General features: G+C 39.2%; 1 protein-coding gene across 2 annotated transcripts in view; it reads left to right on the top strand.

The window, feature by feature from the left end:
* Positions 1-238: 238 nt before the first annotated feature.
* DLC1 (DLC1 Rho GTPase activating protein) overlaps positions 239-22278 on the top strand; it is a 353596-nt gene continuing 331556 nt past the window's right edge. The window contains exon 1 of one of the 2 annotated variants that reach the window (XM_081959778.1): positions 239-752. The gene's annotated coding sequence lies outside the window, so the exon portion shown is untranslated. The remainder of the gene's footprint in view (positions 753-22278) is intronic. The other variant, XM_081959779.1, reaches the window with a different exon arrangement.

A 22278-nucleotide genomic window follows, 5' to 3' on the forward strand; every position in this document is an offset into this window, starting at 1 on the left:
GCAAAAGATCACAGTTTTGTAGCTACAAGTCATTTTCCTCTGCACATAAAATAGGGGTGGGGAACCATGGTCTTTTTATGACTTGTAGACTTCAATTCCTAGAATTACTGAGCCAGCCATGCTGACTTGGGGATTCTGGGAATTGAAGTCCACAAGTCATAAAAGGCCCATCGTTCCTTACCACTGACATAAAGCTTTAATGCCTGCTTAGGGATGAAATTTCGTTTGGATTCAGTTGGGAATGGATCCAAGAAAAAATACTATATAATCGAATATAATTCTATTTCTACAATTTAAATAATTAGCAAAAGCTAAAAAAGGAATTCCAGTCTTTGGGCATTGATCCATATTATGAACTGGCTGAGTCATGTAGAATTATCAAAGATGCATTAGACAGATGCTTTGGACATGCAGAACAGTAGCTGTAGGAATGTAGTATTCCTTTAACCTCACCGTGTGAATAAGAGCTTCCTTTTCTTATCTCAAATATTCTAACCAATTTGTATAGGTGTGTATGCGCAGAGCTTTTGTGCCTGAAATTCAAATATTGGCATCAAGAGCTACAGTGTGGTTACCTTTTCTGTTAAGAGCAGTTCTTTGAAATGAAGGATTTCCTGGTGAATTCATTATCTGCCTTCAGTCCCACCCCTTGCAGTTGCTATATACAATAACAGGATTACTTCTCAAGAGTTGGCTGGCTTGTGAGGAAAAATAATTGCATTCAGTCAGAAACCAGCACTGCTAGAACCAAGGTAAGAAAACCATCTTCCTACTTCATACATACTGATAATAAAAGGTTGAAATCTAAGCAATGTTTGTTGAAAGATATATAAACTGTCATGAGCAGTCACTTAACTGTGTAGTGAAGTAGAAAGAAATGGAATGAACTAGAGGAGCTCACTTTTATAGATAAACATCTGATTGTGGATAAATTGATGGTTTTTCTAATTTAATGGAAAATAATTTACCACAAGAAACAAGTTGGGCATTCATAAATACAGAGTTAATAATTTCAACTACTTTTATTCTCTCTCTCTCTCTCTCTCTCTCTCTCTCTCTCTCTCTCTCTCTCTCTCTCTCTCTCTCTCTCTCTCTCTCTCTCTCTCTCTCTCTCTCTCTCTCTCTCTCTCATTTGAAACAAAAGGTTTGGGTTTGTGAGCTATTCTTCAAAACTGCTTATTCCAAATATCAGTGAAGATTATGTAACTTGTATGTAATTTTCAACTGGGTAACCTTTTCATAATTTTAGTTGGAGATGTTTAAAAAAATATTATTTTGATTCTCGAGTAATGGATTGAGCACCCAGAATCTTTCTAATAAACTAAATGAGTTAAGTTTAATAAGCTAATGGCATAGCAGCATTTGCAAAACCCAGCTAATCAGTAAAGTGACAAATGGAATAATCTCTGCTCTTCAGGGTGAGGAGTTAATTGAATGAGCAGACTTTTTTTTTTTACATTCCTAATGGATACCTTCATTTCAATCATCTTTAAAGTAATAGATACCCATTCTTAATTTAAAGTCTCTCTATGTTTTTCAGCCAGTTGCTTTTAGCTGGGGCAAAGGTCTCAGATATTTATATTTTGGAGATTAAAATTGTCAATATGATGTAGAAAACATATATTTATAACTGTAAATAGATCTTATTAACTTGCAGTTGGAATTACAGTGACATTCAAATAGAAGCATTAAGTAAAAGTCAAGAACTGTAACAGAGCTGTATAGTTAGTCCCATTTTCTAAAGTTTCAATTTTCAGTATAAAGAGAAAAGAAAAATAAGGCATTGTTTTGCATTCAAGAAATGGTAACATTTTGTGGCTGAGATTGGGAATACTCATATTGAAAGATCCCCTCAATTGTGGATTAGATGAACTACTTTTAGAAGAATATTGTAAAGATATTAAAGACGTCTATTAAAATATACCGCCATGAAGCACATTAAGAAACAAAAGAATGCCATAAATATAAGAACACTTATTTTAAATGGCAGCTAAAGTTAAATATTTCTAAATCCTATTGATTTCAGTGAAAGAAATTAATTGTTATTGAAGTCGGTAAATTTGGTCTACAGCTTGATTCAACGGACTATTCTTCAATCCTTTGACATTTTAAGTATATAATAAAAGTCAAACACATATACAATATACCAGTATCTTTGGTATAAGATCTGGGATCGAAATATATGGAAGTCCCTTAATACAACAACGAGCAGCATGAAGGTTTATTCTACAAGTCAGACAAACACAATAGTATTGAAATGATAAAACAGACCAAAGGTGGACTATTCATAATAATCACCAAAAATGATTATTCTTTATACTATTCATGTTGTTTGTATTTGTTGTCATGGATTGCACCAGTGAGGCTAAAACCAATTTTGTTGTATACATGATGTACAATGACAATAAAGGCTGTATTATACTAAGAATCCAAATCTGAAATCACTACCATCAGGGGAATCCATATTTCCGTCATTCAATTTCCTGCGTATATATCATGAAGAAAAAAATACAAATAAATGGAGGTAATTTGGAACAAATTTCATTTCCCCAGGAAGGATGAGCTAGTTTGAGCCTATTTGTTTCTGATTCTCCATGAAAATCCATTCCTAATATGCTTCTGCCCTGTAAGACTAAAATCAGAAACAAAACGTTATGCAAAATGAGGGAAAAGGGGTGGTAGATGCAGTAATGAACTCAAGTCCCAGTTGCAGTATCGGGAAGGGCAAAGAAAGGAGTGGAAGATGGGCCTTCTGGATGGAAAGAAATACTTAGCATTACAATTTTTTTAATCTCTTACCATCAGCCACTATCTCATTCTCATAGATGCATGATATTATTTTGTTGCTTGGTTTACCTGACTACTTTTGAAACTCATTTATTTCATAGCGGACCTTTTAAATGTATTTCCAACTCAATCACAAAATTCATTTATTATCTGAGGAAGTCTTATTTTCAGGGAAAGTGAGGGTACAAATGTATAAAGGCATATATGTATATTCAGGTAGTCCTTGACTTATGACCATAATTGAGATCAAAATTAAGTGAGACATTTGTTAAGTGAGTTTTGCCCCATTTTATCACCTTTCTTGCCACAGTTATTTAAATAGATGACTGCAGATGTTAAATTGCTTCTCTGTTGACTTTGCTTGTCAGAAAGCCACAAAAGGAGACCACAGAACTCCAGGACACTGCAATCTTCATAAATATTTCCAAGTATCTGAACTTTGTGGCCCTGGGAATGAATGCTGGTCCTAAGTGTGAAAAATGATCATGTCACTTTTTTCAATGCCATTGTAACTATGAAAAGTCACTAAATGAATTGTAAGTTGAGGGCTATCTGTATGTACATATGTACATGCAGAGAGAAAATATACAGATATATAAAAGACACACACACAAACATAAACATACATGTATATGTACATAACAATTGCATTGTCCTGGGGTCATGTGATCTCCTTTTGTGACTTTCTGACAAGCCAATGGAGAAGCAAGATTCACCTAACAACTATGTTACTCATTCAACAACTGCAGTATAGAATATACACATACACATACACATATATGCACGTACATATATAAATGCTTCCACTGATTAATTGTTCTAACTGTCAGGAAATTTCTCCTCAGTTCTAAGTTGCTTTGTATTATCTTGGATTCCTCTCCTTCATTTGTAAAGCAAACTTGAACGTTGTCACATTTCTACTGCAAAGTATTGGGCTGTAGTAACATGCAAATTTTGCCTCTGCTGTTAAATCCATGACTCCTTACACATACCAAGATGTCATTTATTTATTACATCTTTCTGCCAAAAGTGTTCAACAAATTATCTTTACTGAGGAGTCTGAGAATAGGTATGAGAAAGCCTTGGCTAAGAGAGGGTTATGTTTTGGCAGCCATATGCCATATTTTACATTTTTGGGGAGGATGGTATCAGCTGCAGGTTGATCAATGGTGCAAAGTAGTAAAATTATCATCTATATCTATATTCTATCTATCTGTCTATCATCTATCATCTATCATCTACAGTCTCTATATCTATCATCTATCTATCATCTATCTATCATTGTCTAGCTGCCTGCGTGCCTGCCCGCCCGCCCGCCCTTTAAAAAATGAAACACACACAGACACATATAATAGATGATAGATAGATAGATAGATAGATAGATAGATAGATAGATAGATAGATAGGTAGGTAGGTAGGTAGGCAGATTAGATTAGATTAGATTAGATTAGATTAGATTAGGATAGATGATAGAACAAAAACATTTAAAGATCCATTAGGAGGAGTTAAAAAATGCAAGATAGATACCAAAACGAGAGTTAACATATGACTATCACAATACAAACCCCTTAATTATTTAAATACTCATTAAGGCTAGATTGATGCACTAGTCATCATCTGATGCATTTTAAGTGCTACTGCACAGAGCTTGGCACCATTGTATGTTGGGCAGGATTGATCTCTGCAAGCAGCAGACAAATACAGAATTGCCTTGTGTGCCCTGGATATTTATTCATCAATGATGAATGGCTTTGATGCAATGCTTTAGCAAGAAGCGTCTTGGATGAGAAGCAAAACATCTTCAAAAGAAAAAACCCAAGCAAGTCCAGGTTGCCTCTTGAAAAAGCACCTTTGGGACAACCATGACTTGGATGACTGAGAATCTTCATAGACAAATTTCACCAAAGTTTATGTATTATTGGAGTATTCACACATTACTGACCTTGTTTCTAATTACTTAAATAAGTAAGGTTATTGATTCCATGGACGTGTTTTGATAGAATGAGGCGCTTTGCATATATTGTGAACTTGAACATGTTTGTTTTCCTTTTTTTCCTTCTCTGACTTCAATTCTATAAATATAATTTAATTTAGCCAATGTAATCTATTTGGAAGCATTGTATCAATATTCCTGAATCCATATAGATAAAAGCCAAGTACCACTCACTTATCACAAAATCTCTGGAACCGTAAAGCCTACAAACTTGAAATTTGACATGTATGTTCCTCTTGGCTTCTAGGTGCTCGCTAAGAAAGGATTTTTCTAAATGACCTTCAGATCCTTAGTAATTCTTATATAGTAATTAACATGCTGTGATGCTAAGGAGTTTCTTTCTACTCCCCCTCCCCACCTGAAAAGAACTCTGTTCCATCTGCCAGTTGCCTCACATTCCATTACCTCAGTTCAAACTGACAGACATTCTACTCCTTCACTCAGGAGCAGTTTGGGGCTCCTTGCAGTACTAAGCGTCAGTACCTCACCAAAACGTCTACACCATCCACCTATGGAACTGCTTCGGACTCAAGGTGGCGGGCGCAATATTCCCTTATGTGTTTGAATCACTGACCACCACTGAGCCAATGGATTGTGAACTGAATTTCTCCTGCATAACCTGATCACATAGTTTCGTCACAAAGCACGGGTAATACAAAAGGAGGAATTTGTTTATGTTTAAATGGTATTTACATAGAAAGAACTCTCCATTTTATTTATTTATTTAAAACAAATTTAATAAATACATCTACATAAAAAGCCCTTTCTGTTACCAGCCACTAGTTTTATTCTACATTATCCTGGCCTTTCTCCACAGATTTTAGGGGTGTCATTTACGCTTCCATTTATCTTTTCAGCAACCCATGAAATAGATTAGGTGGGTGTTAGCAGCTCACCCAAGGTCAGTGAATGAGCTTTTTGGCAGTGTAGACATTTGAACTGAGGTGTCCATGATAGTAGCCTGATGCTATCTACAATATCACATTGAGTTTCTTTGTATGCTATCTTTGCCAGTTACTTCTGTCGAATTGCCCATGTGTGAGTGTTTAAGTTTCTAAAACCTCACCAGTGAAACATGCAAACATCTGCTCAAATTCATCTTTGTCAGAAAATACGTAGCCACAATGGATCTGCTGTGCTGAGTGAGCAGCTTTCATGTGGAAGTGGAACAGAGGTTGTAAAGAAACTGGAACACATGTTTGAAGGATAGCAAAGGTCAGGAGATAGAAGTAGCAGGAGTTTTTGAGTAACAGCTAAAGAAACTGAGGTGGACAGATAACTGCTGCATGAACAGAGATATTTAACCTCAGACATCCTTAGAATCAGGGTAGATCACTCATCTGTTTTCAAGACCACTGGCTACCAGCATTCTATTTTTGCTGGATCTTATGAGGACCCAGATTGTTGGGGGCAATATGCTGACTGTTCAGAGAAGACTTAGAGAGGGCTGTGAAGCACTATGGAGCAGTATGTAAGTCTAAGTTCTGTTGCTATGCCTGAAACTCTGAAGACCCATCAGAGTCAACTTTCTGCACCAAGATAAATACAGTTTATGTATCTGCTTGTATGCAATATCAGGCAGCTTCTTATTTTCCTATGTTATTGTTATTTTCCTATGAAAGAACAATTGATTAGCCAATAGCAGACTACAACCAGATTGTCAATGAGCTTCTTGTCAGGTCTTTCAAATTTCTCCAAGCCATGTCATTTGACTTTTTCCCATTGTTTATTAAAGAAATATTGACACTCCCATTAATAATCACAATCCATGTGAAATAATGTTGAACAAAGACAGAACATTATAATAACTACAACTCTTGTGGGTAGAGGATGACGCTGGGGGTGTTTCAATAAAATAAAATTATATGAAGTACATTGTGATAACCTAGAAAGCATTAAGGCTATGAAGTTCTCCCCAGAATACATGCACAGAGGCGCCTAGTTTTTACAGCTTCATAGAATTCAGTTTAAAGCTCCTTAAATCTTATAAGAGTCACACAAATGCTACACATTAAAGAGCAGGCATATGAGCTAGATCAGGGGTTTCAAACACCTTTTCATTGAGGGCTGCATCAAGGTTGGGTTTGACCTCGGGGGGAGTGGGCATGGCCGAGGGTGGTGGCCAGCTCGTGTCAAGGCGCCTCTGGTGGCCCGAGCACTCTGCCAACTGACTCCAGAGCTCCGTTTTCAGCTGGGGTAGCCTCCTGCAACCCTCTGCCAGCCAAAGCAGAGCTCTGTTTTCGCTGGCAGAAACACCCCAGGCCAGTCCTTCACTGTTTCCAGCTAAGCCGGATCTAAGCACCCTGCAGGCCGAATCCAGCCCCTGGGCCTTGAGTTTGAGGCTCCTGAGCTAGATACATACACATAAAAGCACATACACTGAAGCAGTCATTCTGTAAGGCGAGAGAGGTTGTAAAAAAGACTTTGCTTCTTTTGAAAATACAACATAAATGTGCTGAATGACATTCTTAAATACTCAAGACTGCATACTTGACCAATGAGAACCTTATACCTTGACACAGATAGAACTCTTTCATTTAGTCAGAACAATATATACCCAGATTCCCAGAGGCACCTTGTGTTACCTTTTAGACCAGGAAATACTTGAACTTTGATGCATCAACCTTGTTACACAATTGCCATGGAATAGCAATAGCACTTAGACTTATATACCGCTTCACAGTGCTTTACAGAGTCAGCCTATTGCCCCCAACAACCTGTGTCGTCATTTTACCCACCTCGGAAGGATGGAAGGCTGAGTCAACCTTGAGCCTGGTGAGATTTGAACTGCCAAATTGCAGGCAGCCAGCCAGTAGTCAGCCAAAGTAGCCTGCAGTTCTGCACTCTAACCACTGTGCCACCTCAGTTCTAATGTGCATGTATTAACTGTACAATCTGTCTCAGCATCCTGAATTTTAGGGGTTCTGTTATTTAGAGAAGCTTCTCTTTCAAACAGGAGTAATAAATATGTGGAAATAATTGGATGTTGAATAAATAATGTTTGAATGCATTATGTTTCTATTTGGAGCACCATTATGATCTCAATCTTATAATAATTTCTGGTCATCATTATTGTTGTTTTGCACATTGCTTAAGAATCATATTAAAAACATGATCCTTCCTTTATTTGTATTCAATATTTTAAAACTTCTGTGCTTGCTCAATAAATTTTGAAGGCATTAGTAGTTATAATGATGTTTCCCATATTGGTGCTGCCAGTGATGTGCGGTGAGGTTTATGGCTGGTGAGGCTGGTGACGTCATCAGCGCGAGCCGCGGTCCCCTTCATGATGACTCAGGAAGGCGGGGAATGGGACCACGTGTGCAGGAGGCTGAGGCAGCTTCAGCCTCCTGCACACGTGGTCCCATTCCCCGCCTTCCTGAGTCAACATGAAGGGGAAGGTGGGGAATGGAACCACATGTGCAGGAGGCTGAAGCTGCCTCAGCCTCCTGCACACGTGGTCCCATTCCCCGCCTTCCTGACTCCTGAGTCAACATGAAGGGGACCACGGAGCGCGTTCCACGGGACCGCAGCTCATGCTCCGCGGTCCCCTTCATGTTGACTCAGGAAGGCGGGGAATGGGACCATGTGTGCAGGAGGGAGGCTGAGGCTAGAGGAGCCTCCTGCACACATGGTCCCATTCCTGGACCACATGTGCAGAAGGCTCCTCAACACCTTTTCTCTTTTCCCTTTTTTTTATTTTCATGATGAGAGCGGTGAGGCTCTGCCTCCCCTGCCTCCCCTGACCGCACGTCCCTGGTTGCTGCCCTCTCAAAGGACATAAAACCATGAGCACCTATTTGGAATGATTTTGCATTTTCATAAAGTGAACTGATTTTCTTTCTTTCTCTTTGTTCGCTCCCCAACGTGTTGTGCATTTTCCAGTTTCTTGACACCTTGAGAGTTCATATTCCTTTGGGATTCTCCAATAACATTTTCTCTCTATAATCTCAGGGTTTCATTGTGCCTATACTTTTATTTTGGATGATCAAATCATGGAAATTATATGCTTCCACCAAAAAGTCACAATACTTTTATTTTAAGGAGACCTGAGTTAACAACAGGCTTGACAGTATTTTAAAAGTCACTCATCTATTACATGCCTTGCAAATGTTGTGTATTTCTCCATTTAAATGCATAATTCAGATAAATAGCAATTGTAAGAAGGTTATTGGGGGGGGGGGAGAAAGTACATTGGCTATATTTATTGCCAAAGATTTGTGTCTGGAGTATCACAATGCTATCTTTTTCAATGATATACATACTCTCTTGCTGATAGAAACTGAAATAAAGCCTGCACAGGAGAAGTATAGGTGTGTTTTCAGTTACAGAAACCCTCTTCTTTGAAAAAAATAATTCCAAAATATGTAACTTGCTTTCCTTGTATATAAAAGCACAAGGCACTGAGAGTTAAGAATGCTGAGTAAATCAGCATAGTTGTGGAATAGTGAATGTAATTTATATTTTAACAAGTAGAAATCAAATAGTGGGACAATTGGAGGCCCCTAACACCCTTGCAGCATTATTCAAGAGGAAACCGTCCCCATTAGAAAGATACCTTCTAAAGAAACCTTTATGGTGGAATCTGCTTGTTTACACTTTAATTTTCTCAGCTAGAGAAAAATAATAGGGTTATAAGTAAGTTTACATGAAGTCCTACTGAAACAATTCATATTGATTGCATTTACCTTTGAGATTCAGGCATTAACACCATTTCTGATTCCTATTTTCCTTTTATGTCCTTTTATTTTCAATTGTGTATTTCTTTACACAACTTAAACATGTTAACAAAGCCATAAGGACATGCTTTTCCCTTTCCTCTACAAAAATGAAAACCAATTTGTTTGATAAGTCTGTATCTCACTTCCCCCCTCCCCCCCACTCCTTGGATCTAAGAAAGCTTGGCACAAAGATGCCATTGGCCAAGAATTCCTAAGATAATTCTTTCTTGATTGATATTAAAGAGTTCTATATGGATTTTTTCCCCGTTTCTCACAACAACAGAAAATAAAGTTGCTGTCCAGGTCCTACTTTTTGTCATTAACTACGCAGTTGTGTTTGCCCTTGGTCACTCTTGGATCAACACTTTCCATGCCCCTCTGCCTCTCATTGGCTCCTTCAGATCCGCCATAGTCATCTCAATGTCATCCTTTATATTTTCCAGACAGCAGATACTAGGAAAGCCCCTTCTCCTTTGCCCAATGATCACTCCGAGCATGATTGACTTTTTGAGTGAATCAACTCTCTTGACATGACCAAAGTAGGACAGCCTGTTTGGTGATCTTGGCTTCAAGTGATTTTTTGGTGAGGTTCAGTCTAGGACTTCTTTGTTATTATGGATGGGAGGCATAATAGTCGCCTCCATTTCCACAGTTCAACGGGGTTTCACCCTTCTCCTGTCTGCCTTTTTCAAAGTCCAAGTTTCATAGCCATAAGTAGAAGTTGGAAAAAATATTGTTTTAACTAGCCTGTGTTTGGTTCAGTGATGGGTTGCTAATCAGTTTTCTACCAGCTCGCTTGTGCTTGTGCGCGCATGCAATGCTTCTGTGCATGCACAGAAGCGTCCAGGTAGTTGCACGGCGCCTCCCACCACTGCCACTACCGGTTCAGCCGAACCGGGCCGAACCGGCAGCAACCTACTACTGGCTTGGTTGTGAAAATGATGCCTTTATCTTCCAGATGTTATTCATGCAGGACATTGCAATTCTTCCAAGCAATATATGCCTTCTGATCTCAGGACTGTAGTCACCACTTTGGTTGATTTTAGAGTCCAGGAAGATGAATTAATTACCATATTTTTCAGAGTATAAGATGTACCTTTTTCCTTCAAAAAGGAGGCTGAAAATCTGGGTGCGTCTTATACACTGAATACAGCATTTTTTGCCTCCCGAAACCTCACACCCTTACCAAAATGGTGCTGCAGATCTGTATGAGGCTTTCAGAGAGCTCCTGGGGGCTGGGGAAGGCAGAAATGAGTGAAAAACGGGCTATTTTTTTATTCAATTTTGCCCCCCCCAGCCCCCAGGAGTACTCTATAAGCCTCCTAAAAGCTATACATGCAAATTTTTTTGACAAAAATACAGTCCCGTTTTTGCGAAAAACAGGGCATTTTTTGCTCATTTGGGGGGCGGACATCCCCCGGGAGCACTCTGCAAGCCCCCTAAAGGCTATTCATGCCTTTTGGGTGGGAAACGGGCCCGTTTTTGCAAAAAAATGGGCCATTTTGGGGCGATTTGCAGAGTGCAAAAATGTTTTTTTTTAATTTGCCTCTTCAAAACTTTGGTGCGTCTTATACTCCGGTGCGTCTTATACTCCAAAAAATACAGTAGAATTAGAATAGCTGGCAGTCTTCTAGTCCAACCCACTGCTAAGGCAGGAGACCGTATACCATTTCAGACAAGTGGCTGTCCAGTCCTTTCTTAAAAACCTCCAGTGATGAAGCACCCACAACTTCTGAAGACAAGCTGTTCCACTGGCTGATTGTTCCAATTGTTAAGAGGTTTTCTCCTTAATTTCAGGTTGCTACTCTCCTTGATTAGTTTCCATCCATTGTTTCTTGTCTTTACTGTTCCAATGGTCTCATTGTAGATCTCCATTCTAACCTGTGTGTTCTTTGCAGCTGCCATTATCTCTCTTTCCTTGAAGTTAAAGTGTAACCAAATTTTTCACTTTCATCTTTGACTTTCAGAATTAGCCACTCCAGATCATCCTTGCTTTCTGGAATGTTGTATCATCTGTATTTCGGTGGCTGTTGATATTCTGTTAGGATATTGAATGTAATAGCTGGAACAGTAAATTGTGTATAATAAGCCAGAACACACAGTTGTAGTTGATTAGTTTTTTCCTTCTTTTTCCTTCTGTGTGTTCTGTATATTGTTTAATTTATCTCATGATGTTCCTCTGTTCCTGACTACCTTGGATTTTTCCTTTTCTGGATGATGACAAAGACTGCTGTAAATTTGAGTGTTAAATATATTTATATTTACATATAAACTACAAGTTTATGTCTGCGTCTCTGACTTCATCTGGACAGCTGCTATGTAATTCACTGACATGCACTGAATTTTAAAAAATCCTACTACCAATTTTATCCCTTTTTATTTTTATTTTAAATTTTAAAGACACAACTTTTAATTATTAATAAATGCAATATTCGATACTTGGAGCTAACCCAGTCTTCTAAGAATTGCATGGATATATATGATGAAAACACCAGACAAGTATTCGTGATAAGCTGCCAGAAATTCTGATCTCTCCATGCCAAATGTTTTTCCTTTCCCTCTGAATCCAGTTTAAATAAATGTTCTATGTCAGTTTTATTTTTGGTATCCAGGACTTCAAGGAATAACTGTTTAAGAAGAAGAAAAAACATTTCAGGATAATTAGAAACAACATTTTGGACCAGGAGGACATAAAAATCATGGGGCTTAATCTACTAGATATGATTAATGGAACTATTTTAAGATCCATTATTTTACCTGGAACCTATTTTCCAAGTAGAGAGAGGAGGCTGGAAGTATGTTAAAACTGAAATTTAAGCATGTTAAAAATAATGAAATTTAAGAATAGCCAATATCCTTTGAAAAAAGACTACGTTATATAAAATTTGTACAATAGTTGGCTTTTTTATGAATATAAGTACCATTTTTTTCTAAAATGTGAATGAGACGTAAAATTGTGGCATTATTTTAAAAAAAAATTACTGTATTGAACAATCCAAAGTAGTCGCTTTACTTTTTGGTTCACAGAAATAGCCTTGCAGGAACTGCACATATCTTCAATAAGGAAATTAACACAAACTCCTTATACACGGGTCCTCTAACATAAACATTCATTATTGAGGCATAGGAACTCAATAATCAACTCAAACCAAGCCAAATGAATGGCAGCCGTGTTTTAGATTCCTTTAATAACCTTTAATTAAGGATCTTCTTCTTGCAGAACAAGTTGGTTAGTGCTAAGTCATGGCAAAGCATGTAGACTTATGCCTTCATGCAGATAAAATTCTTTTAAATGAAAAACAATAGAAGTCCCTTATGCAGTGTGTGTGTGTGTTTGTGTGTGTGTGTGTGTGCGTGCGCGTGCGCGCGTGCGCGCGCAATACAGCCCTGGTTTGAATTCCAGTAAGGGTATGGCTAGCTGATGAGAGCTAAATAGCTTGAAATGGATCCATACTAGTCTCCCTTTATTTATTTATCAGCACAAATACAACACAAATATAAAAAGGCAACATTAAAAATAAAAATATGGGTTTCTGTCTGGATGGTTTTCTGTGATGAGCCGAAGGACAGAAAGAGGGAGTAGTGAGCTCCCTCCCATATTTGGGCATACCAGGGATTGCAACACAAATACATACCTATTTCCCTGGCCTTGCTGATAAGGAAGAGAGCCTGTGGCTTAGTGGCAATTACATCGGCCTAATATGCAATACAGCCCTGGTTCGAATCCCAGTAAGGGTATGGCTAGCTGATGAGAGCTAAATAGCTTGAAATGGATCCATACTAGTCTCCCTTTATTTATTTATCAGCACAAATAGAGCGCATGCACGTGCGCGCGCACACACACACACACACACACACACACACACACACACACACACACACATATATATATATATATATATATATATATATATATATATATATATATATATATATATATATATATATGTTGTATTTGTACTGATAAATAAATAAAGGGAGACTAGTATAGATCTATTTCGAGCTAATTAGCTCTCATCAGCTAGCCATACCCTTACTGGGATTTGAACCTTATATATATAACCCTTATATATAAAACACATACATACATACATACATACATACATACATACATACATACATACATACATATATCTCGTACTGCTTACAACCAAGTTAAAAATGGTTTGCACTAAAAGCAGATCATTATATATGCAGATGACTGGGTTGGATTAGGATTACATGGTTGATGGAATTGTTCATCCAGATGTTTTGTTGCATGCATACACCCATATACATAAATGTTTTGGTGATGTCCACAAAAGCACAGCCATTCCATTTGCTAGAATCACTTTCAATGAAAGGCAAATAGGTAATGTGATGAAAGAAGCCCTAGAATTCCCTGGAGTCACAGAAGGTCACAGCTGTAGTGTTAAAACTGAAGGCCTACAGTATTGTTACAAAATAGGACCACTTGGCCTACATTCTACCCTGTTTCCCTGAAAATAAGACCTCCCTGGATAATAAGCCCAATCAGGCTTTTAAGCGTATGTGCTAAAATAAGCCCTCCCCAAAAATATTGCAACACAGCAGCAGCCGTGAGGTGACCATGCTTGCTTCCTCCTGCACCTAAAAAAATAATAAGACCTCCCCAAAAATAAGGTCAAGCACTTATTTTGGGGGTCAAAATAAAATAAGACCCTCTCTTATTTTCAGGGAAACACGGTAGCGGATAGAAAACCTGCTGATGATCCTTTTTTCCCCCTTAAATCTCCTCCAAATTATTTTTGAAATGTGTCGCTGCTGTAAAACTCCCAACATTCTTGGTAGTCAGCATAAAGGGAGTTAACCTGAGGAAAGGGTTGGGTAAGAAGGTGGGAAGTCAGGGGAAAGAGAGAGAAACAATTTGGTAGGTATGGGGGAGGCTGTTTCATTTGAAAATACCAAACGAAGACCAGGGATTGCCAAGAAAAATACTAAAAATTTTCATTAGAGAAAGAACACCAGCAAGTGATGAATAGGAGGTTTATTCTTTGGTCGTAGGTAACGGAAGTTGTTTGAGATGAGAAGCCACACTAGGTCCTATTTTCAACATAAAATCAACAGGGCATTTTAGCAAAGAAATTTTATTTTGGAGAGCACAGCATTGCTTCCGTAAGGTAACACCAAGCAAATTACTAGGTGTTTCTTTCTCAAGGCTTTTCTCTTCATTTGCCAGCATAAGCTTCCTTTTATCACTTTAACTGCTACCCGGCAGGGGTCAAGAAAAGTTTAAGAGCATAACAGCACAAGAAAAACCTTTTTTAGATCATGCTGTAGGAGAGCCACTTTCCCTGGACTGGAGGATGACAAATTGAAGACTCACCTGTTTCGACTAGCTGGCCTGGCATAATTATAAATGTTACATCCATGAACTCCTGGTAGTATATTCTTATCTGGTTATTTTAAGGGGAATGTTTTAGTTTTAATTGTTTTTAGGGCTAATTTTTAGCCTCATATTTATTCTTCTGTACAGTACTCTTAATTTTAACCTCCTCCACATATATGCGTATATTTATAGATATTTGTATTTTATCTGTTATTTATTGTGGACTGTACACCGCCCCGAGTCCCTTTTTGGGAGAGGGGGCGGTTTAGAAATACGAAGAATAAAATAAATAAATAAAAATCCCTTCCATTGTTAGTTCTCAGAAATCAAAGCAGAATGCATCTTGTTTGTGATTCAAGAAATGGAAAACATTCATTGATAACTTGATTCTCAATGAATTTTAAAAACAATCCAAATTCACTGCCATTGCCACAATTTTACTGTTATGCACCATGGGACAGAAAAGGTATTTCCTTTTGCTGGTCCTGGTCCCCACACATTTAGTTCCATGAAATGACTTTTATGAGAGAGAAAAACTCTGTGTCTTCTTGTTATCTTATCATGTGCATGGTTTTATGTATCTCTTTATGCCTCCCCTTTTCTAAAGCTAAAAAAATATATATCAAGTGCTGTAAACTCACCAGCTGTCTCCTAATTTTGGTTCCTCACACTTTGATGTGGTATTTGTTATTAGAACTATACACAACGCTCCAAATGCAATCTTAACCATAGATTGATGTAAGGCAGAGGTGGTATTCGGCAGTTTCTGACCAGTTCTGGAGAACTGGTAGCAAAAATTTGAAGAGTTCAGAGAACTGGTAAATACCCCCTCTGACTGGCCCCACCCCCAGCTGATCGGGAGAAAATGGGGATTTTGCAGTTACCTTCCCCTGGAGTGGGGAGGGAATGGACCTTTTACAGTATCCTTCCCCTGCCACGCCCACCAAATCACACCCACCAAGCCACACCCACAGAACCGGTAGTAAAAAAATTTGAATCCCACCACTGATATAAGGGTGCTTTTATATTAACAGTTCAGTTCTGAATTGCTTTCCTAACGATTAGCAACTTTCTTCTTCAACAGTTAAATTGCTCTTACTAGAATTTATTTGCAACACAATGAATTGCTGATAGATCTAACCTGTATTTTCACTAGCACAGAATTACTGTTCTTTTCATAATATATAACAATTTCAATGAAACATGTTAGTTATACTTATGATATCCTGCTTTTTGAGACAACTCTAGAGCAGAGCTGTCAAACTCCCGGCCCACGGGCCATATGCGTCACACGTGGGTCACTCCCCTGCCCAGTTTAACAAGGGAGGGGGGGAAGTCCTGATACATAACGTGACGCCACCATGAGAATGTGAGTTTGACACCCCTGCTCTAGAGTAATGGATTGGTCTATGAAGCTTTAATCAGCAGCAGATAAACTAATGCATTTAAGCTTTCATAGATAATATACCAGGCAAATTAAAAGAAATAAATAAAAGCAAGATAATTTTACTGGGGTGGGGTGGGAGTCCAACTTCCTTGAAGAAGAAGGTGGTTTGCCTCCTCTGCTAGAAGCTATTGCTGGGCCCAACAGCTCTGAATAATTTTTTGCTCAATCTCCAACCTCCATTTTTAGTCAGTAGTAATTTCAGAGCCCTGAAAGAACTTAATTGACTGGACCCTCTTCAGTCAGATTTCAGATTACAACACAATGCTGAAATGGTATTTGGTCAGACTAGATGATGGCGAACCTATGGCACGCGTGCCATAAGTGGCACACGGAGCCATTTGTCAGGGCACGCGAGGCACTGCCCTGTCAGCTGGCCAGTGTGCATGCGCGTGCTGGCCAGCTGAGTTCACCTTTTTAAAAGCCATTTTTTGCCCTCCCCAGGCTCCAGAGGCTTTAAAGGAGCCTGGGGAGGGCGAAAAGAGCCTCCCCCGCCCCCCTGCTGGTCCTCTGGAGGCTTCAGGGACCGTCCGGAGGCTTCCCTGATGCCTTCAGAGCGCTTAAAACGACCCTCCGAGCAAACCGGAAGTCTCTGGAGCCTGGGGAGGGCGAAAAAAGCATGTAAAAATGGGGGGTCGTGCATTGTCCACGCATGTGCACTGGGGGGTCGCGCATTGCATTATGGGTGCAGCATGACCACACACGACCCCCCTGCGCTCCCCCCACTTGTGACACGTGAGCCAAAAAAGGTTCGCCATCACTGCACTAGATGAAGAGTTTTGGAGGAGCTGAGTCAGGGGTGGTGCAACGATCTTGTTATGTATTGCATATAGTTGTCAGTTGAAGTTCTCAGTCTGGTCCTCTATTGGAGCGGGAAAATACTCTCTCCTGATTGGTTGTGGGTTGGTCAGCTTCCCTATAAAAGGAGCTGTGTCAGCCAGGGAGGAACAGTTGTCTCACAGGCAGTATTGAATAAAGAGCTGTTAGAAATCACTCTGGCCTCGCCTCCATTCTTCATCCAGAACACAACGATTCTGGTCCTTCTTCTCTCTCAGCAGCTTTCAATACCACAGACCATGGTACCAGTGATAGGATTTAGGGGTGAGGCAACACAGTGTTGTGGTGCTATATTGCATTAGTTATCTTTCTTTTTCTGTATTTGATTGGAGTTGCCAGAGAGTGAAGATTGAGCCCAAAGCTTGTGATGTGTCAGCTGCCATAAAGCTCCTCCTGTGTAATATCTACATGAGGGCACTGGATGGGTGAGGTCATGTGCAAGGTGGGGGTCAGATGTTATCAGCATGTTGATGATACCCAGGTGTATCTCTCAGCTTTGAACTGACAAAGGGAAGCTCTCAAGGACCTGTCCCAGTTCCTGGAGGATGTGGGAGTTTGTATGAGGAGGATGACACTCAGGCTCAATGTTGACAAGATAAAGTGGCTGTGTATATTTAGACCATCTGGAACCAGAAGACCTGCCATCTTCACTTCTGAATGAAGTTGCACTTCTACAGTATATTTGAGATTGATGCATAATTTGGGGGTCTTTCTGAACTTTCAGCTCCTGTCTTGAGGAACAGATGGCAGTTATAGCTAGGAAGGCCTTTACAAACCTTCTTCTTGTGTGCAGTTCTGAATTTAGAGGGCCTACAAACAATTACTCACTCTTTGATCATCAAACTGTGGATGATTCTTAATAGGAGTGCCCTTAGAACCACTCGAAAGCTTCAACTGGTCCAGGATATGGCATTACAGGCAGATATGGGCATGATATCCATGTAACACCTCTCTTTCATGAGCTGTAAGGAGTCTTACCAGAAGACCTCCAGGTACAATTAAAGGTACGCTGGTTATTATTAAGAAAATCTTCATATCATAGGGACTGTCTATCTGAAGTACAGTCTATCCAGTGGTGGGTTTCAAATTTTTTTAGAACCTCTTCTGTAGGTGTGGCCTGCTTTGTGGGAGTGGCTTGCAGGCCATGTGACCAGGTGAGAGTGGCTTGCTGGCCATGTGACTGAGTGGGAGTGACTTGGCAGTCATGTAGTCATGGGTGGGCGTGGCCAACTTGTAAAATGTGGTGAAACTCACTTAACAACGCTCTTGCTTAGCAACCAAAATGTTGGCTCAGAAACTCTGGCATTTGAAGCACGCAAGTCTTAAAGCTGTCAAGTTACAAGACCCTTGCACCCCTAACACTTTAGGAAAAGAAACCCCAGGGGTGTTCAAACTTGACAGCTTTAAGACTTGTGGACTTCAACTCCCAGAATTCCTCCTCTCGCTCTTCATCTTGATGATGTGCGGATGGGCGGGGGGGGGGGAAACTGGAACCGGTTCTAAACGGCACTGTAGATTTGTGGAACCTCTTCTATAGAAGAGGTTAGAACTGGCAGGAACCCACCCCCTGAGTCTATCTCTGTAGCATGTTCATTCAGTTCAAATTAATAATAGTGCCATGCTTCAAGTCCCATTAATTAAATAAACAAGCACTTAAAACATGGGTCTTGCACTAGCCATCAGGTAAAGGCAACAGTACATATCTTGTGGGAAGCTTTATCCTAAAGGAGGGGTGTCAAACCTGCAGTGTCACGGCGTCATCACGTGATGTATCAGGACTTTTTTCTCCTTCGCTAAACTGGGTGGGGGTGGGGCCAGCATGTGATGCATCTGGCTGTGAGTTTGACACCCCTGGCATAAAGGATGTGTTTCTATGGTTCTACCTTGGATATACAACATGTTTTTCTGTTTCATAATTTTCCTAACTGCTTTAATTGTGTACCCTATCTAGAAATGTTTTGAAGTCAAAATGAATAATAAGCAAATACATTATTCTGTTAGAATTTTTCCTTTGTATTTCTCACACACTCCACGCGGTAGAGAGATCAGAAGTTCCCATCTCCCAAAATTCAAATAGCTGGGTATTATAGAACAATAATGCTCTATTTGTACATGTACTGCTATTAATATATACACTGCACTGAATGTATTGCTGAGTTGCTTTATTTTACAAGTGCACTAAGGAGATGCCACTCTTCACAAAATAAGTAGAATGATACCCATGTTGATTTGAATCAATAGTACATTTCCTCCAAAGCAGTGAAAAAGCAGTAGCGGTTTCCTCCATTCGTACAATATTATTCTTTTTTCTCTCTCTAACAAATGGATACATAACAATGACCTTCCAAAAAAGATAAAGATGTGGTGTAAAGATGTTATATAAATAGTCCAGTAAGAGTAGATCTCACTTGTATGATGCTAAATACAGGGGTGAGTTCTTGCCAGTTCTAACCTCCTCTATAGAAGAGGTTCCACAAATATACCGTGCCATTTAAAACCCGTTCCAGCTCCCTTCCCCCATCCGTCTGCACCACTCTTGCTCCACCCACCGCTCACTGATTGGCTGGCTCACCAATCGCCCCACCCGCCTCTAAGAGTCCTATCTAAACCTTAAAGTCTTAAAGCTGTCAATTTTGAACATCCCTGGATTTTTTTTCTAAAGGGTTAGGGGTGCAAGGGTCTTGTAACTTGACAGCTTTAAGACTTGCGTGCTTCAAATGCCAGAGTTTCTGAGCCAACATTTTGGTTGCTAAGCAAGAGCATTGTTAAGTGAATTTCACCACATTTTACAAGATGGCCACTCCCACCTGGTCACATGGCTGGCAAGCCACTGCCACAAAGCAGGCCACACCTACAGAAGAGGTTCTAAAGTTTTTTGAAACCCACCACTGATGCAGAGAGTTAATTGGTTCAAAGACTCTAAGGCCAAATAAGTTGCAGTAAATACTATAGGTAGAAAGATGGACTTATCTTTCCAAATCATAAGAAATTCTAACAGAGATCAAAGATATTTTACTATTGATTGTTGCAGGCTGAAACATGAGTTGTAATCCAAAACATTCGGAGGGACTAAAGTATATATTTCCAAATTAAATAATCTGGTAAATTCTTTTGGCACCTCTATTAAGGAGATGAAATACTATGAGCTATTACTAAAAGATTTTCCATAAGGAATATTGACATGCCATGTACAAAATACTTTGAAAACAGAGAAAGTGGCAGCAGAAGGGGATGCCTTGAGCTATATGGTATGTATTTTAAAAGTTTGATCTAAAAAACCATGTACAGTGTTGCTCAAGAATTTTAATTTTCTGTGCAAGGCAAATGAGAGGATCTAGGTGAAACAGGATAGCCATTTTTAATATCTATATATAATGGTCACATAAAATGTGAAATATTGAACTAAGTCACGTGAAAGAGATGAATAAGTACCATTAAAACTAAACCACTGTTGTGTGGTGAATACTTTCTTTCAGAAAGTGTAGCTCTGTGACTTATGTAGGTTAAGAGATAAATATAGCCATCAAAGAATAGTTTATTTTTCACATGAAATAGCTTCAGTTTACCTCAGGAGGTATATTCTCTTGTCTATCCAAGATGGTGATGTTAATAATATGCTGCGTTATGCTTGTCTTGTCTTCTTTCCTCATGAGAAATATGGTCATTTCAGAGTTCATCTCTTGTTGTTATCACGTTTTTAAGTTTACAGAAAAGAAAGAAAAAGTGAAATTAGTGTTTTGGATGCTTATAGATAACAATTTGCACAAAGTAAGTAAGCAGTAAGTACAGAAGGATCTTGACAGACTTGAACATTGGGCACTATCTAACAAAATGAAATTCAATGGTGAAAAGAGTAAGGTTCAACATTTAGGCAAGAAAAACGAAATGCACAGGTACAGTATAGGTGGTACCTTGCTCAACAGTAGTAACTGTGAGAGGGATCTTGGAGTCCTAGTGGACAACCATTTAAATATGAGCCAGCAGTGTACAGCAGCTGCCAAAAAAGCCAACACAGTTCTAGGCTATATAAACAGAGGGATAGAATCAAGATCACGTGAAGTGTTAATACCACTTTATAATGCCTTGGTAAGGCCACACTTGGAATACTGCATTTAGTTTTGGTCGCCACAATGTAGAAAAGATGTGGAGACTCTAGAAAGAGTGCAGAGAAGAGCAACAAAGATGATTAGGGGACTGGAGACTAAAACATATGAAGAACGGTTGCAGGAACTGGGTATGTCTAGTTTAATAGAAAGAAGGACTAGGGGAGACATGATAGCAGTGTTCCAATATCTCAGGGGTTGCCACAAAGAAGAGGGAGTCAAACTATTCTCCAAGGCACCTGAGGGCAGAACAAGAAGCAATGGGTGGAAACTAATCAAGGAGAGAAGCAACTTAGAAGTGAGGGGAAATTTCCTGACAGTTAGAACAATTAATCAGTGGAACAGCTTGCCTCCAGAAGTTGTGAATGCCCCAACACTGGAAGTCTTTAAGAAGACTTAAAGACTTCTTAATAAAGAAAGAGATGATTGAACACATGGTTGACATAAAGTAAAAATTCTGTTTGTGCTTATCTTTTATATGTTATTTTTAAAATTGTAGAAGGGTGAGATTTGGGGGGATTTCTACTACTAACATGGGAGCTACCAAAATTTTCTATGTACCCTTTTACCTTTTTCCCATAAATGTTTTAAAACCAATAAAATTTTTTACAAAAAAGAGAGAAGATGTTGGATAGCCATTTGTCTGAAGTGGTGTAGGGTTTCCTGCCTAAGCAGAGGGTTGGACTAGAAGACCTTCAAGGTCCCTTCCAACTCTGTTATTCTATTCTATTCTAAGATGAAATAGTGCATAAAGTAAAATATGAATTGGATGTTGAAATACCCATTATAGTCTTCAGTTTTGAAATACTGCATTAACGATAATAATTTCAGGAATTCTTACATAATGTGGATCTCAGTAAAGGCACCTCCCTAAAATAAAGCCAGCCTAGGGGACAGTTGCAGGGAAGAACTAATTACTGAAGATCACTACAATCTCCTTCTGCATTCTCTTCCTTTACAGATAAAAGTAAATAGTGTGGAAAGGAAAGGCTTGATGGCACCACTCCCCCCCCCCCCGCCCCAAATGAAAGCCAAGGGACCTTTTG

The sequence above is a fragment of the Natrix helvetica genome, assembly GCF_964273705.1.
Source record: "Natrix helvetica genome assembly, chromosome: 7".
Taxonomy (NCBI): domain Eukaryota; kingdom Metazoa; phylum Chordata; class Lepidosauria; order Squamata; family Natricidae; genus Natrix; species Natrix helvetica.